At 38.0% G+C, this 6,335-nt stretch overlaps 1 long non-coding RNA gene across 2 annotated transcripts in view; it reads left to right on the top strand.

The window, feature by feature from the left end:
* The window catches only part of LOC106872583 (uncharacterized), a 7,942-nt gene extending 5,072 nt beyond the window's left edge, over positions 1 to 2,870 (top strand). For both annotated transcript variants that reach the window (XR_001409788.3, XR_016242751.1), the window contains exon 4: positions 2,657 to 2,870. This is a non-coding gene — a long non-coding RNA (uncharacterized LOC106872583). The remainder of the gene's footprint in view (positions 1 to 2,656) is intronic.
* Positions 2,871 to 6,335: the final 3,465 nt, after the last annotated feature.

Raw genomic sequence — 6,335 nt, 5'->3', positions numbered from 1 at the left:
GTATCCTTGATAGTGCAGAGGTTGGGAAGCACTGATATAGTCTTTAACAATGCTTGTAACATGATAGAAGGTGTGAACGAAAAACGTGTCATATTTTACACAGCCATTGGTAGGGTCCTCGCGAAGTTTGCCGGGTGAAGACGATGCCTTTCTGTAGCTAACGTTTGATCGTTTCAGTCATTTAATTTTCTCGCATCTCATCCTGGTTTGAAACTGTTTTGCAGAACGAGTACTAGCTGCTGAAACGGTTATCAAAGATGGTAAATCTGTGGAGGGGGTGGGGGTTCATCAAGCACTCTGATAGTAGTAGTAGTAGCGGTGGCAGTAGCAGAGGTGGTGGTGGTTTCTCGATTACCTGCGGGACGACCAAAGACGTAGATTACAAAGATCAGTTCAAAAAGAGTGTAAGGTTCCATACGGAATCTTCATCAACCTTTTCCTTTCTTTCAGTCTTTGGACCGCGGAGTTTGGTACTTATTCTATCGTTCACTTTTGCCGAACCACTAAGTTTCGGGAACGTAAACAAACCAACACCAGTCGTCAACAGGCGGTTGAGGAACAAACGCAAACACACACTCATACATACATACATACATACATACATACATATATATATATATATATATATATATATATATATATGTTAGGGACGACCGTGCGAACTCATAAAAGGAGAAATGGTGACGAATGGAAAAACAGAGGACTCCTTTTATTTAAACGCGTCACACGGTCGAACATACAAATATATATCAAATGATGATATAGATGATGTTATACGACGATAACATATATGACCAGTAATGAAAGACCACAACCGTATTAGATGAATAACAGATATATTTATTGTAGCGTTAAAGATGTATGTCTGTGTGAGAGTGTGAATGCGACATATAAGAACATAATCAAAGACAGGCCGTCGTACAAAGAAAAGTGTGTATGTGAGCGATACATGTGTGTATGTGAAATATTACAGCAGAGAAAGAGTCAATGACACGTGAGCAATTATACCAGATCTTGGTTACACAATAAGAAAAGTTCTGTATGTGAAAGTGAGGGAGGCTGAGTTTGGCAGAGCTGATCACTAGTTGTGATGTCGAGGCATCGATGCCTAGCCGTGATTCTTGTTATACAGATGTTCGTCGCTGGCTGTGGTTCTCTTGTCTGTTTGTTTACTGTGGTGAAGCTAAGTCACCTAACAGAATCGAAGAGAGAGATGGGCCGCGGAGTTTGGTGTGGTGTACATAGTAAATCGTGTTGACGCTGGTAGCGTAGAGGCTGCTTGGTATTAATCGTGTTGGTCATGATGATGATGCTGGATAGTAGTAGTAGACTCTTGTTGCTGATGTGGCGACGGCGGAGGTCATCGTGGCTGGACGAAGCTGCTGAAGTGGTCGCTGGAACTGCTGCTGCTGTCGTGTGGTACACGGAACAGTTCTCAAAGAGAAACTGGACCGAGACCAATTATTGGGTATGAGTTGATCTATATATAGCGTTAAGAGGGCTCCAAATGCCTTTAGAATTTTACTCTATCACGTGACCTTATTAGGGGCCGTGATTGGTCAGTTTGCGTTCTGGCGGGAACGGTTCGAAGAAGTTGCCGATTCGAATAATGATCAGTCACGTCATGGACAAGGAATGGGTTCTCTACTACGCTCGCATTTATTTATATTTAAATGAGAAGATTGTATGTAATGGCGATAGTAGTTTGTATCTAATGGCGGGAGGTAGTTTCACTACATATATATATATATATACATGTATATATATATATATATATATATATATATATATATATATATATATATATATATATACATGTATATATATATATATATATATAAATATATATATATATATATATATATATATATATATATATATATATATATATATATATATATATATATATATATATATATATATATATATATATATGTATATATATATGTATGTATGTATATAAAATTGTGTAGTAATACCAAATGGCGGTGCCCCAGCATGATCTCAGCTCATGAGCTAAAACTAGATAAAATAAAATGATATATATATATATATAACAAAGTAAACTTGCAAGGTACCGAGTGAAAATATTTAGGAAAGAAGATTTGAAAATGCAGCAGTCTTTTAAAGAAGTTTGTTGACTTGACCGGTTTCACTTTTTTAAAAAAAGATTATCAAAAATAAAATGTAAAGCTTTGTATAAGCTTTGTTGTTTTAAAAAATGGTTATCTTTGTTGGAAACAGACTCCCCACTCAGTGGAAGATTTATAATAATTTAAAAATGGAAATGACATACATATACAGACACACACACACTCACATGCTCATAAACACACATACATACAGACACACACACACACTCACATGCACATAAACACACATACATACAGACACACACACACATACACACGCATACATACACAGACGCACACATACACACACACAACAGCACCCCTCATACACACACACATACATGCATGCATACATACATACATACATACATACATACATACATTTAAACTTGAGCAAACTAAGATATTGGCAAAAGAAAGAAGGTTAAGAGAGGAAGAAAGAAAAGATTCCCTGTTCTGTCTTGTAACCATTATATTCATGTTACCAAACCAAATAAGATATTGTTTTTACTTTATCATTTCAGGATTAACAACGGAAGCAATCCAAAGAGCTGAAAGTATGGCTTCCAAACGTTTCTCTCAAGTATCATTATACAATGATTTCAAAAACATCTTTCTTTTTTTGACCCTCTTAAAGAAGTGGGTAGAATAGCTTCGAGCTTTTATTTCCTGCCGTCTTAACAACAATACGATATTGTAGTTGATTCTAGTAAAAATAAAAACAAAATTGCTAATGGTTTTATTGGTCTCTGTTATTATTATAATTATTATTGTGTCCGAAGAATTCAGTTTTATTTCAAGATATCTTGCCAATAGAGAAAGATCCGGTTTCTAACCTAAATCCTAGGCTCCTTCATTGGAATTGCAACACCTCAACAGGGTACTTTTGCGGTCTAGAAGAGCGCTCCGATGGTTGTGGAAAAATTAATCAAATCGGTGAAGGAGGAAGGTTTAAATGCGTATTTAAAACTTCATGTCTCTATATTAATATGCAAAACATGAAATGCTGTGATTAGTTGAAGGGTGAGGAGAAGAGAGAGAGAGAGAGGGGGAGAGAGATAGTGAGTGAGAGAGAGAGAGAGAGAGAAAGAGGGAGAGAGAGAGAGAGAGAGAGAGAGAGAGAGAGAGAGAGAGAGAACAAAGGGTGGTTAGCTGTGAGAGCTATGAGGAAAGGATTGCTATTATGGTGCGATTAAATAGTTGAGGGAAGAGGTGGAGAGAAAGAGAGAGAGGGGAAAGAAAGAGAGGAAGAAAGAATAATAGGGATAAAGAAAGAGAGGGAGAGCGAGAGAGAAAAAGAGAGAGAAAGAGAGCGAAGCGTGTTAGTTTTTCGTTTTTTTTATTTTTATATGGTCGATTAATTGACGCATGCGCTGTTGTGAATTCACTATCGTCTGCTCAGTGAAAACTTGTCAAATATGGCCGACAACAAAAGAAAGAATGATAAGTTTTAGGCTAAGGTATTTTGATAGTTTTTCAAATAACCGTTTTATGATTTGTTAAATTTTCACCAACGTTGTAAAACAATAATATTATAGATAATGTCTTTGATTTTAATCCTTAATGAAAGCTTTTTACATCTTAGCATAAAGTGGAAAATAACAACTCACAAAGTAGATGTAACGATATAATAACTTTCAGAGATGTTTTTTCTAGATATTGCACCTTTAATACTATTTATATGGACTTTTACATCATCTCAAGGTTCTAATGGTTCAGAAAAATATATAATTCCGTCATACAATTTTCAAAATAACCGTGGAATGGGATACGACTAGTAAGTATTACTATGAATTTTTGAAAATATGCAACTGTAATTTCTATTCTACTTTTCCTTGGAGAGCATCCCCCCAAAAAAGAAAGATTTTGATACCTCATTTGTAAAATTTGGATGAATATCTTGGGAAATATGACAATTTGAATGATCAACGAATTGGTCGAAATCTTGGCTAATCGGCCAAAATGAATGATTGACCGTTTGCGTGATGCTTTTGTCTTTGAAGCTGAGGAGAAATTGAGGCAAAGTCGACTTCGGCGGAATTTAGATTCAGAATGTAAAGACGGACCAAATCCTGCAAAGCATCTTAACCGGTGTGCTGGCGATTCTGCCAGCTCGCCGCCTTAATAATAATAATAATGATGATAATAATAATAATAATAATAATAATAATAATAATAATAATAATAATAATAATAATAATAATAATAATAAGAAGAAGAAGAAGAAGAAGAAGAAGAAGAAGAAGAAGAAGAAGAAGAAGAAGAAGAAGAAGAAGAAGAAGAAGAAGAAGAAGAAGAAGAAGAAGAAGAAGTGACTGTGTGGTAAGTAGCTTGCTTACCAACCACAGGCTTCCGGGTTCATTCCCACTGCGTAGCACCTTGGGCAAGTGTCTTTTACTATAGCGTCGGGCCGATCAAAGCCTTGTGAGTGGATTTGGTAAACGGAAACTGAAAGAAGCCCGTCGTATATATGTATATATGTATGTGTGTGTCTGTGTTTGTCCCCCAACATCGCTTGACAACCGATGCTGGTGTGTTTACGTCTCCGTAACTTAGCGGTTCGGTATAAGAGACCGATAGGATAAGTACTAGGCTTACAAAGAATAAGTCCTGGGGTCGATTTGCTCGACTAAAGGCGGTACTCCAGCATGGCCGCAGTCAAATGACTGAAACAAGTAAAAGAGATACACGGTATACACTGAAAAAGAAGGGACACAGGCAGGACCTTTTCACTCTCAGTCAACCAATATCCGAAGTTTCAAACTGTTTAGTTTAAAAAAAATTAATTAAAAAATCTGTGACTCAGATTGAAAAGATCCCATATGCATAGCATGCTAAGGTTTAAAAAAAAAACCAAACAAATAATAAAAACAGGGAAACTATAGTAGTAAACAAGTAAATAATAAGGTAGGGATTACTGTAGTAACAGTGGAATTATAATAGTGAACAAGTAAATAATAACACAGAATAATTAACAAGTGGTGTTGTGAAACCGTCGAGGCGTCGGCGATCAAACCGGCAACCCCACTAAGCTTGCTTAGTGAGGAGGTTGGTTTCTCGACACCCTGCGGAATTAGAAACAAAACTCGGCAAAGGACAGAGGGACTCAGAAGAGTCAATGGCCATTCCGAAAACAGGTGGACAGAACTCGTGACTCTTGACTGGCAGTCTGTCTAGGAGAGGGAACACTGATTTAAAAACTGGGGTAGATAGGTCTCCTTTGTCACAGTGGTGACAACCTGTCAGCGTCCAATGGCGCCATTCCCTGGAATGAAGGTGAATAAACCGCGAAGCGAGACTTAACTCCGGAGCAATATTTGGATGAAGATATGGGACCGACTGATGTTCACCTGTCTCCTAGTGAGAATCATGATCATGGTCCCCAACACACAGGAATGTGAAGAGAAGAGGCCCAACTTATGGGTAGTAAGAGCTCTTCAGTCTTGGTTGACAATTTTACAAGAGATGGTGTCTCGATAAAAATACCGGTTGGTGTTTAACCGTAAAACACAAACCCCATTGCTGAATGAAAATGTCTAACATAAATGTATCAAATAATGGTGTTAGGGGGGCTGGAACCAAAGTTGAAAGCCTTTCGCCCGGCAGGTGCCCTGTGGTTGAGCAGCGTAGGCCCGGTCGTTATCCAGAGACTGCTTGTACCCAAAGGTCCTAGACTTGCCCAAAACCACTACAAGTTGTGGCGACACGATCAGGGAGCGAAAATGTTACATTGGAAACTGTGCGAAAAGTAGGGACTAGAAAGAGGCAAGACGTGGTATAAGTACGAACCGCAGAGAGTGGTGGAGATGGAGACTAGCAAAATCCTCAGGGATTTCCCAATCCAAACAGATCAAGTGCTAGAGTATAACAGACTGGACCTAGTAGTAGTGGACAAGGTGCACCACATATGCTATATAGTTGATGTTGCATGCCCTTCTGATCCACGAATAGTCGAGAAGGAAGGCGAAAAGATAGATAAATACAACCCTCTTAAGTACGAAATAGCCCGACTATGGAAAATGAAGAAGGTGAAGGTAGTGCCAATTATTGTTGGGTCTTTGGGAACAGTATCAGAAGGCATCAATGGGAATATAAAGGAAATTGGAATAGAGGGCCCAGTAGAACTGTTACAAAAGGTCTGCCTCCTTGGCATGGCCAGAATAATCAGAAAAGTGTTAGATAACTGAAAAGAACGGATAGCAT

This window comes from Octopus bimaculoides, chromosome 8 (assembly GCF_046866305.1).
Source record: "Octopus bimaculoides isolate indiv1 chromosome 8, ASM4686630v1, whole genome shotgun sequence".
NCBI lineage: Eukaryota > Metazoa > Mollusca > Cephalopoda > Octopoda > Octopodidae > Octopus > Octopus bimaculoides.
The sequence above is the reverse complement of the archived record's forward strand: the minus strand, read 5'-3'. Positions and strand labels throughout refer to the sequence as shown.